At 26.1% G+C, this 22,773-nt stretch overlaps 1 protein-coding gene across 1 annotated transcript in view; it reads left to right on the forward strand.

Annotated features, from left to right (window-relative positions):
* The first annotated feature begins 751 nt into the window (after positions 1 to 751).
* The window catches only part of LOC107445848 (uncharacterized), a 52,811-nt gene continuing 30,789 nt past the window's right edge, over positions 752 to 22,773 (forward strand). The window contains exon 1 of the mRNA XM_016060337.3: positions 752 to 878. The gene's annotated coding sequence lies outside the window, so the exon portion shown is untranslated. The remainder of the gene's footprint in view (positions 879 to 22,773) is intronic.

Below are 22,773 nucleotides of genomic sequence, written 5' to 3' on the forward strand. Positions count from 1 at the left end.
TATATATATATATATAGTCAATGCTGATGCTGATTTTGAGTTAATTTTAAAGACAAATGGTCGTTATCGAAGCTAAAAATATAAAATGCGTGAAAGTGTTATCAAACGTTTAGAAGTTGTTGCAATTTTAGAGAATCACGATAGGGATCAGAGATTGGAGCCCGATTTGTGTACAATATTGGATTCTTTCTTGCAAACCTCAAGGTAATAAAAAACTCAAATTCAAGTCCAGTTATGATTTTTAATTTTATTTGACACACATTTAGTTTTATGTGAATACTATTTATACGTTGAAAACTATAAATAAAAATACACCGAAACATATCTAAAAAAAAATGCTAAATAAATAAATCTAGTCATTTACACTCTGTGCACGGACAATAAAATTATCAATAAATGATGGCATTAAAAAAAAATTAGAGTTTAATTTCAAAATAGCAAACGACAACAAGGATGATCTGAGGGTCATCATCCTCATCAAACGTACTGAAGGCAGTTTAATTTGTATTTCCTCAAAAAAAACCCTCTCCATTTCATGCGTTCCAAAATATCACGGCATTAAAAAATTAACACACAGAAGTACAGTTTTTATATCATAGATATCTTCAGCACGCGTAGTCAACGCTGTCATAAATTTAAGAAGCATGTGGAGGAATAAAAAATGAACTCATCATTTTAGAAGAAAAAAAATAAACCTGTCAGTGGAACAACAAGAGGAAAATGGCAACCCAAACACCGCATGTGTTGTCAAAAGCTTCGTTCGAATTTTTTCATTTCTCCTGACATAACTGGTCTAGAGATGAACGGATGAGAACGCACTCCTGTCAAACAAATTTTAACAGTTGGAATACACTTTTTATAACAGTGATTTTGCGCGAGTGAGTAAAATATTCTTTTCCTTTTTTTATTCTTTAGATCTTCAATTACGATAAAACTTTTTGTTTTCAATAATATAATAGTAGTTTTATAAAATTATAATTGTTGACAGCGATATTGTTGCAGAATAGTTGAAATATATTTTTTTTAAATTATGATTTTGCGCAGATGAATAAAATATTCTTATTTTCTTCCTCTTTTTACTTTATTTTCCAGATCTTCAATTATGTTAGAAATTTCGTTTTCAATTACCTTGCTTTTTGCCTTGATTACTGCAGTTTCATTAAAATATAATTATTGACTAAGATATTAATAGATACAAAATAATTGAAATGAATTATTTTAATCGTGTTTAGTGCGGATGCGTAAAATATTCTTTTCTTTTTTTATTCTTTAGATCTTCAATTACGATAAAACTTTTTGTTTTCAATAATATAATAGTAGTTTTATAAAATTATAATTGTTGACAGCGATATTGTTGCAGAATAGTTGGAATATATTTTCTTTAAATTATGATTTTGCGCAGATGAATGAAATATTCTTTTTTTCTTTCTCCCCTTCTTATTTTATTTTCTAGATCTTTAAATATGTTAGGAATTTCGTTTTCAATCACCTTGCTTTTTGCATTAATTTGCCCTGATTATAACAGTTTCATTGAAATATAATTATTGACTAAGATATTAATAGATACAGAATAATTGAAATGAATTATTTAAATCGTGATTTCGTGCGGATGCATAAAATATTCCGTTCCTTTTTTTATTCTTAGATCTCTAGTTACTTTAAAACTTTTTAGTTTCAATAATATAATTATAGTGTTCTTTCCTTTTTTTTTTATTCTTTTGATCTTCAATTACGATAAGACTTTTCGTTATTAATAATATAATAGTAGTTTTATAAAATTATAATTGTTGACAGCGATATTGTTGCAGAATAGTTGGAATATATTTTTTTTAAATTATGATTTTGCGCAGATGAATAAAATATTCTTATTTTTTTCCTCTTTTTACTTTATTTTCCAGATCTTCAATTATGTTAGAAATTTCGTTTTCAATTACCTTGCTTTTTGCATTAATTTGCCCTGATTATAACAGTTTCATTAAAATATAATTATTGACTAAGATATTAATAGATACAGAATAATTGAAATGAATTATTTAAATCGTGATTTCGTGCAGATGCATAAAATATTCCGTTCCTTTTTTTATTCTCAGATCTCTAGTTACTTTAAAACTTTTTAGTTTCAATAATATAATTATAGTGTTCGTTCCTTTTTTTTTATTCTTTTGATCTTCAATTACGATAAAACTTTTCGTTTGTAATAATATAATAGTAGTTTTATAAAATTGTAATTTTTGACAGCGATATTGTTGCAGAATAGTTGGAATATATTTTTTTTTAAATTATGATTTTGCGCAGATGAATAAAATATTCTTATTTTTTTCGTCTTTTTACTTTATTTTCCAAATCTTCAATTATGTTAGAAATTTCGTTTTCAATTACCTTGCTTTTTGCCTTGATTATTGCAGTTTCATTAAAATATAATTATTGACTAAGATATTAATAGATACAAAATAATTGAAATGAATTATTTTAATCGTGATTTCGTGCGGATGCGTAAAATATTCTTTTCTTTTTTTATTCTTTAGATCTTCAATTACGCTAAAACTTTTTGTTTTCAATAATAGTTTTATAATTAATAATAGTAGTTTTATAAAATTATAATTGTTGACAGCGATATTGTTGCAGAATAGTTGGAATATATTTTTTATAAATTATGATTTTGCGCAGATGAATAAATATTCTTATTTTCTTCCTCCTCTTTTTATTTTATTTTCTAGATCTTCAATTATCTTAGGAATTTCGTTTTTAATTACTTTGCTTTTTGCTATGATTTGCCTTGATTATTGCAGTTTCATTAAAACATAATTATTGACTAAGATATTAATAGATACAGAATAATTGAAAAGAATTATTTTAATCGTGATTTCGTACGAATGCATAAAATATTCTTTCTCTTTTTTTATTCTTAGGTCTTTAGTTGCTTTAGAACTTTTTAGTTTCAATAATATAATTACAGTGTTATTGAAGTATAATTGTTTACCGCGATATTGATGCCGAATAATTGGAATATAATTTTTTCAAGTAATGATTTTGCACAGATAATAAAATATTCTTCTTTCCCCTCCTCTTTTTCTTATTTTATTTTCTGGATCTTCAATTATGCTAAGAATTTCGTTTTCAAAATTATTATTGCAGTTTCATTAAATATTATTATTATTTAAGATATTAATCGATACAAAATAATTGAAATAAATTTTTTTAATTAAGATTTCGTGAGGATGCATAAAATATTCTTTTAATTTTCTATTCTTAGATCTTCAATTAGGTTAAAAAAAATTTCCTTTTCAATAATATATTTGAAGTGTTATTAAAATATAATCATTGACACTGATATTAATACGGAATAATTAGAATATATTTTTTAGTTATGATTTTAGGAGATGAGTGAAATATTCTTTTCCTCCTCCTCTAATTTTATTTTTTAGATCTTCAATTGGGCTAAAAATTTTAATTTTTATTATTGCAATTATATTAAAAAATAATTATGGACTGAGATATTAATTGATACATAATAAATTAAGGGCATTTTTTTATTGTGATTTTGAAAGGATGCGTAAAATATTGTTCGGTTTTTCTCGTCTTTTTTTCAAATTTTCAATTACTTTAAAACGTTTTGTTTTCCAAAATATGATTTTAGCTTTATTAAAGTATAATTGCTGACAGCGATATTGTTGCAGAATAATTCGAATCTATTTTTTTTTAAATTATGATTTTGCGCAGATGAATAGAATATTCTTTTTGTCCCCCTCTTCCCCTTATTTAATGTAAAATATTCTTTTCCTTCTCCTCTTCATTTGTTTTCTAGATCTTTATTTATTTTAAAAAGTTTTGTTTTCGAAAATATTATTGCAGTTTTATTAAAAATTAATCATTGACAGCAATGTTAATTGATACATAGTAATTGATATGCACTTTTTAAAAATGTGGTTTAGTGCTGATGGGTAAAATGTTCTTCTTCAAATTTTTTTGAAATTTTCAATTATGTTTGAAATTTTTGTTTTCAAAAATATAGTTGTAGTTATATTGATACAGAATAATTGGAATATATTGTTTTCAAAAATTATTGTTTTTTAGAGATGAGAAAGAATTCTTTTCCTCGTCTTATTTTATTTTCAAGATCTTCAATTATGTTGAAAAATTAGTTTTCAAAAATATTTTTACTGTTTTATTAAAAAATAGTTATTAACTGAGACATTAATAGGTACAGTATAATTGAAATACATTTTTTTAATTGTGTGTTTATACGTGTGCGTAAACTATTTTTCCTTATTTTTTCAGATTTTCAATTATTTAGAACTTAATTTATTAAATTATAATTATTGATCTCGCTATTAAATCATACAAAATAGTTGGAACATAATTTCATAATTCGTGATTTTGTGCTGATGAGTAAAATATTTTTTTCCTCCTCCTCCATTTCTTATTTTTTGGATCCAAATTTCGTTTTCAAACATATTATTGCAGTTTTATTAAAATAAAATTAATGACTAAGATATTAATAGGTACAGTATAATTGAAATGCATATTTCTTAATTGTGATTTTCCGTAGAAATATTCCTCTTTATTTTTTTAGATCTTCAATCATGTTTGAAAGTTTTCGTTTTCTAAAATATAATTATACTTTCATTAAAATATAATTACTAATAGAACCTAATTGATAAACATACATAATTGTTACAATGCACATTTTTTTTAAGTATTGGAATGCAAATTTTTTTTCAATTTTTTGCACGTGAGAAAAATATTCTTTTCTTCTTCTTCGTCATTTTTTGAATCTTCAATTTTGGTAAAAGTTTTTGTTTTCAGAAATATTATTGCAGTTTTATTAAAGTATAATTATTAACAACAATTTTAATGGCTACACAAAGAGAATAATTAGAGTATACGTCCTTTCAGAGTATGCTTAATTTTGCCCCGATGAGTAAAATAATTTTTTATCTTCCTCTTTTTTTTTAACATCAATTATATTAAAAGTTTTTATTTTAAGGATGTTAAAGTATAAAAGAATATTTATTGACATCGATATTCATTGATATGCATTCAGAATGATTGGAAAACACTTTTTTTAACTGTAATTTTCTGCAGATGAGTGAAATATTAGCTTTTTCTCTTTCTTTTTTTTTATCTTTTTGATCTTCAATCATGTTTAAAAGCTTTCATTTTCAAAAATATTACTGAAATACATTTATTGACTGCGACATTATACTTTTACTGAATAGTCGATTTGCAATTTTTTAAAGATGATTTCGTACTGGTTCGAAAAATACCAAGTTGTGATTAATTCATAAATAAATAGTAAATAATTTTTTATTGTAAATAATTTTTTCAGTATAAAAGTGACCGCTTTCAAAATTCCTAAGGCAGGATTTTTTAAGTACTGGGATAATTATTGATTCAAAACAATACGTGAAAATTTCTTTAATTATGAGTATGAGCTTGTGTGAAAAATATTATTATTCTTCTTCTTCTTTTGAGGATTTTCATTTCTGCATTAAAAGTTTCATCGTGTGAAAAATATTTTGAAGAAGAAGTGAGAAAATATTGTTATTTACATTTTTTTTAACTTTTAAAATCTTCATTTTAAAAGATTTCTTGTATAAATCGTATTTTTATTTATCTGTTCCAAAGCCCAGATATTTTTTTACATCTAGATGACATATACAGTTAAAATTCATAGCTTTGCTTCTAGTGTAAAGCATTTAAACTGAGGCTTTTTTATTTTCCTTGGCGAAAGACCTAGCTAAAATGTCTATATTTAGTTATGTAAAATGTTTGGAAATTTTAAACCAAACCTCTTATTTTTTTTCTATTTAATGACTTTATTATGACTTTTTTAATGTGGTCACTAATTAGTTCTGTATCAATGCAGACAAACTTTAAAGTAAAAAGTTTTAGTTCCTTCAGTAAAATACAATGTAGATTCAATTCAGGAAATTCATTTGTAAGTGTGTAGTATTTTTACTCTTCAAAATTTGTCGTTGTATTCTTTTTATTTATTTTTATTCTTTTTATTTATTTTTATTCTTTTTATTTATTTTCATTTCTTTTTATTCTTCTCATTTCTTTTTATTATTTTTATTTCTTTTTATTCTTTTTGTTTCTTTCTATTCTTCTTTTTTTCATCATTTTTATTTCTCTTTCATTATTTTTATTTCCTAATTAACTTCAAGCACTAATGTGTTAACCAATTAGCAAATTCTTTTAACTATTTATTCACACTATCACTTTTCCTTAATCGCCTTTGTATCGTTAGTTTCATTTCATTTCTTATTTCATGAAAAACAACAATGCTTTGTGGGAAATGATCTGAAACTCTGTGAAAAGTCAACACCATAAGTTTTAATTTCGTGTCAGATTTCCTACAAAATATTTATTTTACGGTAAGACTGCATAAAATTATTATTAAAAATATCATATAAGATTTACGTCAGTTATGCCTCCATTATAACGCTTAATTAGTAATTGTTTTTTTTAATTAATATGTTTTATCTAAATTATATTAAATATATCTTTATACATTTTTTGAAACTAAATTACACTATAATATGGTTCAACTTGAACTTATTTTTCAGAGATATTAGTTATTATAAATGCATTAAAATATAAGTTATTTAAATTACATTTTAATGTATTTATGTTAAAATATAAATTAAATAAATCTAAATATATGTTAAATACATTAAAATATAAGTTAAATATATTAAAATATAAGTTGAATATATCAAAATATAAGTGAAATATATTAAAATAAAATTCCATTAGCTTAAGCTATTTTATGTGAAACAATAAGTTAATATTTATTCTTAAACTTAAATTTCAAATTGCGTTGTGTGTATTTTTAAAAAAATTTATTTTTGCACTGAACTATAAGTTGTTTGAACCATATGTATAGTATACGCTTTACGAAGAATAGTACAAAATGTATGAATAATAATTTTATACAATAATAAATAATAACAAATAATAATAATAAATAATAATTATAATAATATAGTAATTATGTGCCATATTAGGATTTGTGAAGATTAATAAGAATATTGATAGATAATTCATGAAGAGGTATATGACTAAAAACGAACCTCACTTTAAGTTAGTTTAAACACAATTTCTTTGAGCCAAATTTTAAATGAACAAATTCCTACCAGATATTCATATAATACTTAATCAACTTTAACTGTAAAANTAATAATTATAGTAATATAGTAACTATGTGCCATATTAGGACTTGTGAAGATTAATAAGAATATTGATGGATAATTCATGAAGAGGTATATAACTAAAAACGAACCTCACTTTAAGTTAGTTTAAACACAATTTCTTTGAGCCAAATTTTAAATGAACAAGTTCCTACCAGATATTCATATAATACTTAATCAACTTTAACTGTAAAAGTTTTTTTATTTAAAATCTTTTTAATCAAAAGTATTTTTTAAAACTAAATAACGACAACCTCGAGTGGGCTACGTCAAACACTTTGTTGGTATACATTTGCCCGTAAGCGTAAGATGATATATTACTTTTTTAAATAGTTCCATAATAATTGATTAGGCTCTTTACTAGTTAATTTTTTTATTTTTTCAAGCAATTTTTAAGAAAATATGCTTAATTTTTATATAACGCACAAAATAGCGTGATTAAAACTATCTATATTTAAATAATTTTTGTTCATTTGTCTTACAAAAATATACTGTTAAGGTATTTTGTTTTACAAAAATAATGATTTGAATAAATTTTTATTTCCTATTTCAGTTTCTTTGAATAATTCAAACAATCGTGAGTTCAATAAGAAAGGTCTTTAAAAATATTTTTGAATGCAAAATCTTTCAAAATATTTTCAAAATATTTTTATTTCTTTTTACTAACTTTCTAATTTAAGAGCTTTTTCAAAAGTAGCTTGTGTACGCATAGTTAATTAATAATATAAAGATTTGCACAAAAAAATAATTTCTTTTAATATAAATTACCTTTATCTCTTAATACTAATAGAACTACTATAGTTAATGGTGCTAGTTATTTACAGCTTGTTTATCTATTATCATTAATTTTATTGGCAGCCGTATTAAGCCGTATTAATTAAATAGACAAACATTTCTTTATGTGCATTATTTTTCATAGCTTTGAAAATTCGTTAAAATTTATTTATTGGAAAAGATATTATTCTGTTGCTTAAATTCTTGTCAAATGAAGTTTTTACATCAATAAATACTTTATTAAATCATCATTTTTATTTCACATTAAAAACGAAAAAAAAAAAAATAACCAAATACAGGATGGTATTTGTGATTGTTATTTTCGAAACAATATGTAACTGAATTCGAGCCTTGAACGAGTAAAATTATCAAAACTTATTAGGAAAATTTTAAGATAAACTAGCTTTTATTTTAAACTCCTTTTGCTTAAAATCACATTAATTAATTTTTATTGAAATTGTATATAATTAAACCACTATTATCATGATAAATTTATTTATTTGAAGGAAATACAAATAATGGAACACTTATTCTTACTGTAGAAACTTATTTCTAAAATTTTTGATTTGATCAACTAGATGAAAACAGAATATTTTTTAGAGGTAAGCGAGTTCCTTAAAATTTAATATAGGAATTAGATGTTTCAATTAAACGTAATTAACATTTTCTAGTGCATTTTAATTATATTTTTAATTCTGAAATTTTTTTTTTAAGTAACCTTATATTTAAATAGTGTTGGCCAAAAAATAACTGCTTTTTTTTAAAACTTTCATGCCCAGACCCCATCGCATTTCTGTTCTTTTGTGTTAATATGAATCAGAACATATTTAAACATCAATAGTATCTTTTAGTCAGCAGTCTAGATTGATTCTGTTTGAAAATCTCTCTGAAACGGCTCAATCTCCTGCGTAAATTATACAAGTTGCGTGAACTATTTAGCGTTATTAAAACTAAAATTTAGTTTTTTATAACCAGCATAAATTATTAAGTATAAGTGAAATAGCTTGCTTGTCAACTTATAAGAACTGTTCGGTTTCAACTTCTCTTATCCGGCTAGCTTTCAGCTCAGGTTTTGCTTCTAGTTGCCAATGCAAGAAAATAAATTTGATCGGTTTTGTGACCTCATAGATATGTAAAAGCGTTTTATAAAATATAGAGAAATTAATATATTAAATAAATATTCTGAAAAAACTGAAGTGGTAAGAAATTATTAAAAACTTCATTTGCTTCATGTAAATAGGAAATAACAGTTGGCATGTTTCAAGCTCTCAGAAACAGGAGTTCATTTTCAAGACTTCTTTGATGAAACAGAAGTAATTTGAAGTATAAAATGAAGAGTTAGCAATGAAAAATGGAAAAATAAAGGGGAGAAGCAAAAATAGGAAAACCGCAGTGGTCGAGTGGGACAAATCTGGGTAAAATGCATTTCCACGCTCTAGAGGTGGTTAAGAACTAATTTCGTCAACAAGGGAATCAGCATCCATATAGATCATAAATAGTTTTGGCATTTTTAAAATTAAATTTATACCCAAGATTCCAACAATGTGCAGCGATTGACGATTTCTTCAAGAAAAAAAGAATTGAAGAAATCATCCATTTATGCACATTGTTTCTCACATTTATTTTTCCATTTTTCATTGGTAATTTTACGTTTTATATTTCAAATCACTTTTGTTTCTTTTTATTCACGTCTGTAAAGTCTTGAAAATGGGTGTCTGTTTTTGAGTGCTTGAAACATTTTGACTGTTATCTCCTATTTAAATTGTTTTTGAAGCGAATAAAGTTTATAATCACATTAGTAAGTAATAGATGCAATCAAACAATAGATACACGATGTTTTTCTTACTTCAAATTTTCAAACTTATTTATTGCTATCTTCTTGTTTTACGGCAATAAACAATTTCGAAATTTATAATGAATTTCTCTTCATATTTGCGTGTAAATACCGTGTATTGTATCTTTTCATCGAATTATTTTTGCTGCTCTAAATGTTCAAGCTTTTGAACCCGTTATCACTAATGATAAACTCGAAGTAGAAAGAACAACCTTAAAGTATCGGAACTCGCATGGTTGTCCAAGCATGTCTGATATCTATCTTTTCCATCAACAGTCAATGAAAAGACATTGCGTGAATTATTACAGTTTCACTTGAAGACTCTCTTAACTAGTCCAAATTAGAGTTCTTTTTCTTTCTTTTTTTGTTTACAAAAAGCTGTGGAATAGAGTTATTTTTCTGTTCTTTGCATTGAAGTTTCTGAAGTATAGGTCCGGTAGTGTGAAATTAAAGTAAGGCAGAACCTTTCTAACTGTCAGTTAAAAACAACCGCGAAAGTGTTTTTTTTTTAAAAAATTCTAAAAGCCGAACTATCATTAGTCGATAAATACGAAGAACTTCATTTAAAATCGTAATAATTGCGTAATTTTGCTTAATTGTAGTTTCGCTTAACTAGTTCTAATAAAATGTTAATGTCTCAACAAATTGAAGAATAAAAGTACTTAAAAAAATTCTTCAAAATTGAAAATTTAAATAACTCAAGTGAGTTATTTAAATGTCACAGTAAACGTGCAATACAATATCTTAATGTTACACCACTACGTTTTAGCGAGTGAAGCTTACTCTTATCTTTAGCAACAAATTAAAAAAAAAAGATAAAATTTCTAAATTTAAATATCTGAAGAGTTGTTATCCCTATCTTTGATTCAAGCAAAAGCCAATCTAAATTCGGTGGATTGAAACATTTGCTTATATTCATTGCAAAGCACATTTACAATTTGTGTCTTGAATCTTATTATTCCACATTTAAAAAAAACGGAATAACTAAACACAAATGAAAACAGTTACCTTTACCGATTCGAAATGTGAAACTTTCTGCAAATTCAATACGTAACGTTTACGAAACAAAATTAAAAAAAAATTGCGAATATAAGTAGCAAATGGCAATCATTAGCGTTAATTTGCTAATTTTTAATTATTTATTGATTAACAATCTCAAATATCTTTAAACGGTGCACAAAAAATAATGATAAATGAACCACCCTGAATAACTTAAGATCTAATGATCGGTTTTTACATTCGAGGACTTAATTTTGATGGTTTGAGGAGTTGATCTCAAATATGCTAATTAATTAGTGGAGAATATTAAGTTATAAAATCAGACACAAAACACGTACTTTCTCAGAATAAACATACCTTTTTCTCGACTTATTCGGAATTTTGACTCCCAAAATATGGGGTACAGCCGCAATCTAGGAAATAAGATCCCAGCAAAAGTTAAGTCAGGAGAATGGTCCAAAGCTTGAACCTCTTAATGTTAATTTTACTTTTTTCCGTATTTCGCCAAATCTCGAGAACTTCTTAAGTGAATTGAAAAATTCAAAAATTCTTTAAAAAAAAACACAATTAAAAAAATAATGAAATCACAATCAAAAATTATTTTGTTTAATGATAATTCTATGCAAAAATAGCTTATAGTAAATATTTTCTTTAAATTATTTTATTTAATGGTAGTCGAAAACTTTTTGAAATGTAAGGCATACAATTTTATTACATCTTTTAAAGTATGTAATTTTTCTTGGCAAAATATAACGTTTGACTGAATTTGGTCAAACAGTTTGCGAGAAATCAAATTTTAAAAATCAGATTTTTTTAAATTTCGATTACACAAAAAATATTCGACCAATTTCACTCAAACTTGGTATCTTGCTTAACCCAAATTTTTTGAGTTTATTGATGAAAAAAGATTACAAAATGACATTTCACTTATCAAAATCAGCTTCCGGTCCCCATTAATTCAGGAAATTTACGTTCTATTGTATATCATAAGGCTAATGAATCCATAAGTAATAAATCATAATAGCTAATAGTTGATATTAAGAGATAACTGATAAGTTAAAAAATGAAACCGACAATTTTCATTTGTTTGAAATTCTTTTGCCATTTTATTTCATTTAAAAAAAAATGAGAATTGCGTGTTTTGAAACTAATATAGTTATTTAGATCATATGTTACAGACAAGAACTGATGCCTTAAAACTAATTTTCTTCATTTTTGTCCTAAATTTTATTTCTTATTTAAATTGCATTTATTTTTATCTAACGTAACCGACATAGAGAGATCATACGTGATAACAAGCACAATAGCGGCCATCTGCATGTCATTAAAATGTAGATATCAAAGCTAATATAATCAGTTGTCTCTTCGATTTGAAAATGGGAAATGAGTTCATTTGAATGAAAAAAGGTTAATTGCAATAAAAAATAGTAAAAGGACCAAGATATCTCGAAAAGATATAAAAAAAAATATTTTCTCGGTTAGGTATTAGGTTTCGTTATAAAAATGAAAATTATATGATAAAAAATATGCAAATTTTTTCTTATCCGGTTTTGTAATACCGCGATGAAAAATTACCTTTCCTTTATATGGTGCAAAATCTTAAAAAGAAAAAATGGAGAAAATGAGTTTTTTCTGTAAAAATTAAAGAATAATAAAAAAACCTTTATTCAAGAAAAAAATGAATAAAAGATTCAATTGGAACATCCTGGATTTAAGATAAACAAGCATATTTTAATTTTTGTAGTTTCTGAAAGAATAATTGTCTTATTAACCAATCAGTTTTTTTTCGTTTAAATTTTTTTGAGCTGTTATTAATGAAGCTTTTAAGTAAGTATTATTATTTCTAGATATTTGGTTATGACCCCGAAGAGCAAGAGCATCAGTAAAAATTCAGAAATATTTATTAAAATAGAATCACATGAAAAAAAAATTAGTTGGAAAAACTAATATTATATGGGAGAGCTAATTTACTATTAAGTTAACGGTTACATTTTTTGATCATTGAATCCAATCTTTAGATTATTATGTAGATTGCATGTTAGTTTAAGGTTTTCGTGTAGGTTTTGGAATGCCTAAACTTTATGCATAATGTTTCTTACTGTACTATTTCTTTATATTAAAATTATATTAAGCATGTTTTATATTTAGGCATTTAATAAAAATTAAAATTTTCATTCTCGAACCCCCCCCCAAAGGGAAACTTTAAGTCTATTACAAACTACACTCTTTCAAAAGGAATAAATTTTTATTTATTTATTTACTAATTGAGTACTCGTATTTCGTACGTGGTGGGAAAACCGTAAATAATCACCAAAGCGTTATTTATAAACAATTATGCATTAAACTGAAAAACATACTTTTCGATACAAGTACTCAGCTAAAATGATTCAATGGTTTCTTAAATTTATTATTTTTTCGCGCATCCTCCATTAAGGAAAACATGTTTTTAGTAGCTCATCTCAACAAAATGAAAATTAACTGTATACAGTATCATTTGTCTTGATACTGTTGCTCCAGACGAATTCATAATAGTCAGAATTTGCCACAATCAAACAATTTTTTTGGGTACTTATTTTTTTCGAGGAATTGAAACAAGCATCTTTGCACAATATTCATACTAAAACTGCACAGTATTGGTGCTTTTTTTAATAAGAAAGAATTGCGCTCATATAATATTTTGTACCTATACTAGTATTTTCTTAACTGCATCAATTACCATAACACCAGTAGTTTCTATCAAAACTAATTACCATTAATAACCAACTATCATTCAAAAAATTATTACCAAATTTTTTTTTATTGGCTATAATAATAGTAAGACGATTTTTTCTACTATTCTTAAGTTAATTAGCACCTATTTACCATTAATTTTGCTTTTTGTCCAAGGTTTTTTTTTAAATTTCAATTAGTACCTTCAACCAAAACTAATGAGGCATCATTGGTGTCATATGGCGAATTTTACGTTTCTCCGAAATGAATTAGTGTTTTTTCTCCATTAATTTTGCTTTTAAGTAAGTTGTTTATTTTTTTATTTCAAATTCCATTGACTTCAAATTATTTAGTTTCATAAAAACAAAATGAGCCCTTGATTTAAGAAAATTGCTTTTATGACTTCCGGAGCTGGTACCCCCTGTAGACGTCAGCTACGGTTGTCATATTTATCCATTTTTTTCATATTTCATTGTTCTTTTATCATTCAAAAATTTACTACCAAAATTAATTATCATTGGGTATAATAATAGTAAGACGAATTTTTCTAGCATTCTTAAATTAATTAGCGCCATTTTACCATTAATTTTGCTTTTTGTCCAAAGCTTTTTTTTAATTTCAATTACTACCTACAACCAAAATTAATGAGGCATCATTGGTGTCATATGGCGATTTTTTACGTTTCTCCAAAATGAATTAGTGTTTTTTCTCCATTAATTTTGCTTTTCAGTGCGTAGTTAATTTTTTTATTTCAATTTCCATTGATTTCAAATTATTTAGTTTCATAAAAGCAAAATGAGCCCTTGATTTAAGATAATTTCAGAAATACTAATTTAGTGATATAATCCATCTATAGTACAAAGATCATGTTTATAATTGATACTTAAATGAAAAATAATTAAACTATAAGGAGCGTGCGAGAAACTCCTTTTTCGGTCAACGTGAACTATAACTTGGAAAATATTACTGATTTTATCTATAAAATAATTTATAAAACTGAATCATATATAGTTTAGTTGAAAAAATTAGATAGTTCTGAAAATTTCAAGCGTAACCCAGAACTATCTAATCGAAACTTCTGAACGATTTTTAAGATCGGCATCTAAAAACTGCCCCTTTCATCCATCGGTCACATTACCGGCTGCGGTCAGTGTGCGGGTGGGTGACCACTTGGATCAGTCTGCGTAGGGACCGAGGGTGTGCGGTATCGGTCCTCGTTAAACTGTGCTACCGTAAAGTGTTCGACTTCTCGTGCAGGTCGTTGGGCTACCGAAGGTGCCATCCCCTCTGCAGAGGATCAAAATTGTCATGGCGTGTCCTCGGATCATCCATAGGGATGTTTCCCAGACCGTCGCCAATAGCCCATTNGTAAAGTGCTCAACTTCTCGTGCAGGTCGTTGGGCTACCGAAGTGGGGGTGCCATCCCCTCTGCAGAGGATCAAAATTGTCATGGCATGTCCTCGGATCATCCATAGAGATGTTTCCCAGACCGTCGCTAATAACCCATTGTGCAGCTCTAGTGCGACGTAAATGAACTACAACAACAATCATCCATCGGCCAAATTTTGAAACGCTACACTGTTATAAGGTCCGGATCAAATTATGGTGAAAAACACAGGCACTCGCCGTAAAATCACTTAATCACTCTAAATAAATAATATATTTCTGTAAAATTTACGGTATAATATTTTATAGTAAAAATGAATTTTACGGGTGATGCATCCAAAGTTCCGGTATTTTATACAGTTATTTGATCTGGGTTTTTTATTGTAACGAAAACAGTTCTGGAGTTATAAGAAAGAAACACAGATAGACAAACTCTTCATTTTATTACGATGGATTAATATTAAAGGTGACCATTATAATTTTTTTTTGTCTTTAGTGACCATTGCAAATCGAACTTTATATTTCAAAAATAGTTGTAATAATATTTTGGGGGATTTTGCATTTTCTATCATAATTAAGAAGAAAAAAATTCAAACGAGAATGTCAAGATTACTTTCAGCTTAATTTAATCTCTAAGTCTCGTGTGTGAATATTTTTATTGATGCGTATCTTTTCCGACATGTTTCTGTGTGAATAGCGGAAACTGGACGTTTTTTTTTATTTAAATGACAATTCTTATGCTGCCTAGTCGGAAATCCTTTTTGGATGATATGCATCAGTAATTAATCAATGTTATTTTTCTTCAATAAAGGAAATCAAAATGGAATGCTGCATAAAAACATCTTCACATTTTTCGCAACTTATCATAAAAAATAGATTTAACAATTAAGTTGCCTAAAACGGAAAAGATTGGTATATTTCATTCATTATGTTGCTTTATGTAAAGTGAATTATGGGATTTTTTTGAGTAATTAATGTGAATTATGAATTAATTTAATGTTTATGGCTGCCGAAACCCTTTTTCCTTGTTTTTATTTTTAGCATCTAAATCACGTTATATTTAGTAAAATGATGTTTTTTTCCCATATCATGAATAGATTAATTTTTATAGTATTTGTTGTGCAGTTAAAGAAATGTAAAGATAATTTTTTATAAAATAAATTATTTATCATTTTAAACAAAACATTTTATCTTGCATAAAAATATAAGACCCTAGTCGTAAATATGTTTATTTTAAACTAGCCTTTAAAATTTATATATTTTTTTAGAATAATAAATTTTCCTATTTTAAAAATTAATTATTTTTACGTTCTATCTAAATTAATTTTATTCCTTAAAAATTTGCTTTAATTCTAAAAGACAAGTAGAAAGTTGATTATAAAAATAGATACTTTAGCCGAAAGCAGGAAAATTTACCTATTTCTTTTATTTTTTTAATATTATTACATTTTTAGGTTCTTAAAGAATAAATTAAATAATAAGCAAACAAAAGGTGGCTGGGGGTTTATATTTTTGGTCGATTTTTCACTTGCACCTTGCTAATCAAAAAAAGTACCTAAAAATCTGTTAAAAATGTAACTAACAAATATATTCGTCCATAGACTAAGACAAGATCGAGCGGAGTGTAATGTTTTATGACCAGAATGCTCTTTTTCAACTGGTTTCAGCTTCAGTCTGTTTATGCATGTTAATAAAACGTTTTTTTTTTTTTTTGTAAAAATATATATAAAAGCTGCGTTGTATTTAATAAATATAATTTTCAATTTATTTCTTATTTTAATCGAATTAAAGTAAGAATATTCTGCCATGGGGAAAATATTCTCGTAAAATTACCGCATGTTAATGGAATTTCTAATTAAAAAAGCAATATAATTCTGGCAATAAAAACAGAAATAATGACCTAGTGCACAGTTGCTTTAGTATATTACGTTGCTAGGTTGAAGCATATTATCCTGCAAAATGATACTTGTTAAATTCGATGACGTGTTGCCAAGGTTTAAATTAAGTAGGAAGAGGTTCAATTTAAGACCCTATAGTCAATATGATTCAACGATCTACGACCATATGATTCAACACTGTACCGATTTTCCAAGAATGTAGAATCATTAAAAAAATTGAAATGCTATTAATAAACACAGAATAAACTATTTGAATCTGCTTAATCAGAATGCTAGTAACGCTGAGAAGAATTTATACTAAAATTTTATCAATGTTCAATTTTTAAAAAAAATATTTAATATGACTGTGTACATCATTGAGTTAAATTAGAAAAAATATAAAAGGAATATTGAGTTTTTTTCTTCAGAATTGTTAACCTAAAATAAATAAAACATCCCCGTAACAGCCCGTTACTTTTTTTTTATAACCGTCGTTGAACAGCCGACCCAAATATAAGATTACGACTATCAGTCTTCAGTTCCGTAGCCTTTAATTTTGCACTCAATCCAGAAGACAAAGTTTTGGGGGAAAATTGCCTTCCTGAGGAACTTTTTTCATGGAACTAACCCACATTTACGTTACATGGAGAGGAAAGACACTAAAATCTCTTACGGTTAGTATGATTAAAAGAGGACTCTAACCCATGATCCGTCTTACACTGAGGATACTTTGGGTCAGGTATGACCCGTGAGCGCTTCATCCTCTGTGCCACCGCTGCTCATCAGCCTTTTATTGGATTAACAGTGTTTCCCAAGGTGTGGTACGCGTACCCCCAGGGGTACGGGAACAGTTTAGCGGGAGTACGCTTTCTTATGCGAAATATCTTGCAACAAACGAAAATGTCAAAAGTTTTTATTTAAAAACAAAGCTAGCCATGAAAATTTACGATAACGTGTTTTTCTATTGGCCATTTTTTGCAGAGTTACCAGTTAATAATTAGTGGTGTCAGCAGCCAGTTGTGATTTTTAACTTTTGTGCAATTTTTTATAGTAAAAAATTCATTCATTTATTTTTATTAGTGATACTCAGCGTTACTAAAAATTTAGAAAGGGTACACAAAAGTCATAAGTTTAGGAAACACTGGATTAAGGGAACATTGGGGTTAAGGCTCATTAATTTCAAGAGTAACGATGACTGTGGTAATGTAACCAGTATTGAAAATAACCCGCCTTTACTTACCAGACAACCTGGAACCCTTCGATTTGAAAATGTTGGGCTTCAAGGCACCACTGAGGATTGGACCCCAGTCGTTCACAGAGACAGTTCATTGCACTTAACCTCCGAGACATCATAACAAAAATAAGCAAGGAAATACAAAATTTTATTTTAAGGTGACTAGAATATTTTCTTCTAATTTGAAAAAAAGCATTCGAACATTTTCTATTTTAAAACGCAGCAATGCCCCATAACAGCGGGAAATATTGTAATATTTTACGACCACACAATATAAACGACGTGTTTCTTTAACAAAGTATTCATAATAATAGAGTTAAATAGCTTAAAAATAGAAAGTGTCGAACGTTTGAAATGAAAAAAATTGGGTTATTAACACGCATACAAAGTCCTAGGTCACGAAAAGTGTTTTTTTTCTTTCTTTAAATCAAATCAACATCAGAGCATCTCTTTGCTAAAAAAACACGTTTAGCGTTAAACTGTTAATAAAAAAAATCTTTTGTTAATAGCATTTTGCTTTAGGTGGTTTTTCATTATAAATATTCATTAGCACGAACACACTTCATTTTGTTTTAAAAAAAGAAAGTGTTCTGAGATTTGCATTGTTTATTTTTTTGTGTGTCAAGATTGTGATTTATTTTGAAAACAATGTTTCTTTAAGTAACATCATAAAGGTTTTTTACGAAGATCACATCAGAATTTTTACTTCTTTTACCAACCTTTCTTAAGATCTATTTCAGACATTGTTTCTAAATGATAAGTACTAGAAAATAAATTATTTTAGTAGGAAAATTTAAATGAAATATTTATAGAGTATCAGATAATTTTATTTCACAAATTTTAAGAAACCAGCAAAACATTTTGGATTTTCTTGCGCATTCACCTATTTGGATATCATATATTAAATAAATGTAAATATTTATTTTTTTAATACTGCTAAAATATCTTATATACATTTATACACATTTGTTATTAATTGTAAAAATTAGTAATACTTTTAAGACTTATTTTGACGGATTATAATGGAAAAGAGAAAATGAGAGAAAATTAAGTTTATGCAAATTTATCAGTATAATACAAATTATTATATATATATGAATATCAAATAAATATTTTTAATACTGCGAAAATTTGCGATATAAATATTTCGAGTGTCGAAAAATAATGAAGAAATACTTTGATTTAGCAAAAATTTCTTATACAATTTTTTCATTTTAAAAAATAAACTATTTATTTTTCATGGTTTAAAACTGTTAATTTAATTTCAGTTTGATGCTTTTTTTTGGCTTTCCTGCAAGTTATTTATATATAAAAATATTATTTTTCGCTTTCTTATTTTTTTTAGCATATAGCAGTTACAATTTAGTATCCTATTAACAAGAAAGAAATAGTTTTAGTTAATATCTGTGAATAATGTCATTTTCTAAGAAACGGCTTTATTTATCTTTTAGTTTCCAGTCTTTTTGTAAAATTTTGCTTACTCTATATTAAGAACAAAAATTTTATTGTATTTATGCTATCCTATATTTTGTACCTCTATCGATAGTAGTAAAAAAGGAAAAAAATATCTATTTATCATAGTTTTATCTTTTTTTATGGAACTATATCATTTTAAATGCGTTTAACATCATAAAATGCATTGTGATCGCTGCTAGACTTCAGTAATTGATAGGTTACAAAATTTCCTAGATACTATACAAAAACAAATAAAATCTTTACTCACCGAATTTCTTCCTGTTTATAATATATGTATCATATTTTCATTGTTCCTGTCCGGTGTTTGGGGCAATATTTTTCGTAAAATTTTATTGTTTAGTGACATTTATGTTTTAAAGACGTGTATTTTATTATCTAACCTATTTGAATCAAAATTTATCAGTATAATTCTTTGAAAAGAAAATAATTCTATGCTTGCTTTTTCGAATTATTTTCATTCTCTTTTTTTTCATGTTAAGACTACGCATTTGACAAAGATGCATAATATCAATAAGAATAAAATAAAACATTATTTCTAACAGAAAATAGTCAACTATAACGGACTATAATGATATATGACTTTTCAATAATATATTTGGAATAACGAGGTAAATTTTATGAAATTTATCGGCAACGAATATTATTTAGAAAATAAAATCTATTTTTTATTTTTCTTAATTTAATAAGATAGCAGGTTGACAACATATGTAGAATATAGCTGCCAACTCTACTAGATTTTCCAGTAGACTACCGGGACTGTTTTTACTGTTTCTCCGGTCAACTGGTTTAATTAAAATTCTGCTTGTTTTTGTACATTTAAGAAAATTCCCTAAAATTGAGTGAGTTCCATAAAAAAATTCTCATTAAAATGGAATTTTTGTGCAGATAATTGCTTGATTGCTTGAATATTTAAATAAGTATTATTGATATATAATGAAGCAAACCTCATTTATAGAAATAAATTTTAAAAATTTTTTGTTGTAAAATGTTCAGTTTATTTCTCTCTTTTTAAATTAATTAAAAAATTTTTTTAACTATCTTTGACGAATTAAATGCCTTTTAATATTGGATAATATATAACATATCAAGTATGCTTAATACCAATCATGACTGGGAAATATTGCAATTTTTCTATTTTGATGACTATAAAAATCCCTTAAATTCCCTATGTGTGAAATATTTAGCTCATTATGCAACAATTATCATCAAATTTATATTATTTCGTAAAATCTCCTGGGATTTTCAGAAAAAAGAAAGTGTTGTGCATTGGAACCAATGTTTTAATGTACAATATCCTCAGCTACATAAAATAAGATTTTTTAATATGTGATAAAATTTGGTGAATATGGTGGAATTCGGTAATTTTTTCACGACACCTTAGAGCAGGGTATAAAAACCATTTATTCGATTAAATTTACTTTTCAGTCTCATATCTTTTAACTAAATAAATGGTAAAAATAACTATAATTTTGATAATCTGAATTTCAGAAACACTGTCGTTATATGAACGAAAAATTACCAAATGGATGGTTTAAATACATTTTAGTTTAATTAACAAGAATTATGTTTGTCGTTTTACCAGAAAGGTCATTACCATACAGAGCTTTAATTTTACTGGATTTTTTTTCTCTGTATACTTGATGACTAATTCTTTTTAATCATTTCGATTTGAAAATAAAGCCTTGTAAAACTTAAATTTGATTGCAAACCTGAAATGGATAAGTATCACACGTTAGACAAAGTATTATTTTTTAAAAAAAAATACTTTTGTTTGACCTAATGAGCTTGAAAAAATGCTTATTGTATCTTGAACAAGTTTCAATACTCTAACTTGGATCAGTTCTAGATATGAACAATAAGTTCCGTTTGCACAAATATATTTAAATGGGGACTTAATCTATCGCAATTAAGATTCTTTTATAAGCCATAATAATTTGATAAAATATTAAATAGTATTGCATTTATGTTTTTCTCAGCTTACACAGGCTGATAAAATTAAATTTAAATTGCATTAACATCCAAAAACAAACAACTAACTATTTAAAAGAAAAGAACTCAAAATGGGTGCTATGTAAGAAGAAACGTACAATAATCGAAAGTAAAATGCATTGGGATCTAACATACAACACCTTCTTGTACTTTGAACCAACTAGAAATAATTGTGTATGTTTGTCTTTTTTTATTTAATTTTTTTTGTTTTTTGTGAATATAATTTAGCATGTGTGTATCAGAAATTTTCTCGAAGAAATTCTCCGATTTAACTTTTTGAAACCATTCATTTACACACACATTTGTAAATTTTAAATTTNATATATATATATATATATATATATATATATATATATACATATACATTATACAATATATATATATATTTTTTTTTTACCAAAAACACTCCCCTATACTGCCTTCTACCATTACATTGCTCTGCAATTTTCAATTAGTTTGTAAAAAAATACATCATAAATGTACATCAATAAATACATCATGAAATATGCTTCTGTTAAATTTGGGTTGATATTTTTAATTTTAAAAAAAGATGCTAAAAATAAATTCAGCGATTACCTTTTCTTTCCCACAATATCATTTTTTTCTCAACAAAAACAAATGATGTTGACGAAATCTTTTCATTTTTTTTCTTTTCCATTACGGTCAAGATGATAGTAATAATATTTTCCCAAACATGTATTTATTTTTTCATCAATGAATCTCAAAAAAACCTATCGTCTGAGGCTTAATCCCAAAGAATACATGCTCATATTTTCTGGTTGAGTGATTCTATCCTCTTTGTAAGCTTGATCAGTTTGTATGTCACGCGTATCAAGTTGCCAAAAAAGGAACTTAAAACTGACTTGGGTTGTTAGAAATGTATAATTTTGCAGGAACTATATGGATCAAATAGGGATATGAGTTGATTTATGGTAGAAAATCTGAAATTTAGATACTGATTGTTCGTGATGTTATGTTTACTGTAAGAATCTATTTATTTGGAACATCTCTAATGTATGGATTAAAGAAATCCAATTATTTGGAATACTTTTTGAAACTTTCTTGTCAAATTAAATGTGTATTTTGTTAGGAACATTTATATTAGTTATACATAAATTATATAAATTTTTAATTTAGCTGTCAGTATTGTTAAAAGTTTGAAAGTTTTGATCCGTAACACACTGTAGGGAATTTCTCGGGAAAAATGGTTAAATGACAATTATTTAATTGTTATTTTACCATATATGAACAAAACAGTCAAATAACCATAAAAATGGTTTTCAAATTGTTATCTGAGAG

Source organism: Parasteatoda tepidariorum, chromosome 8 (assembly GCF_043381705.1).
Source record: "Parasteatoda tepidariorum isolate YZ-2023 chromosome 8, CAS_Ptep_4.0, whole genome shotgun sequence".
NCBI classification, from domain to species: domain Eukaryota; kingdom Metazoa; phylum Arthropoda; class Arachnida; order Araneae; family Theridiidae; genus Parasteatoda; species Parasteatoda tepidariorum.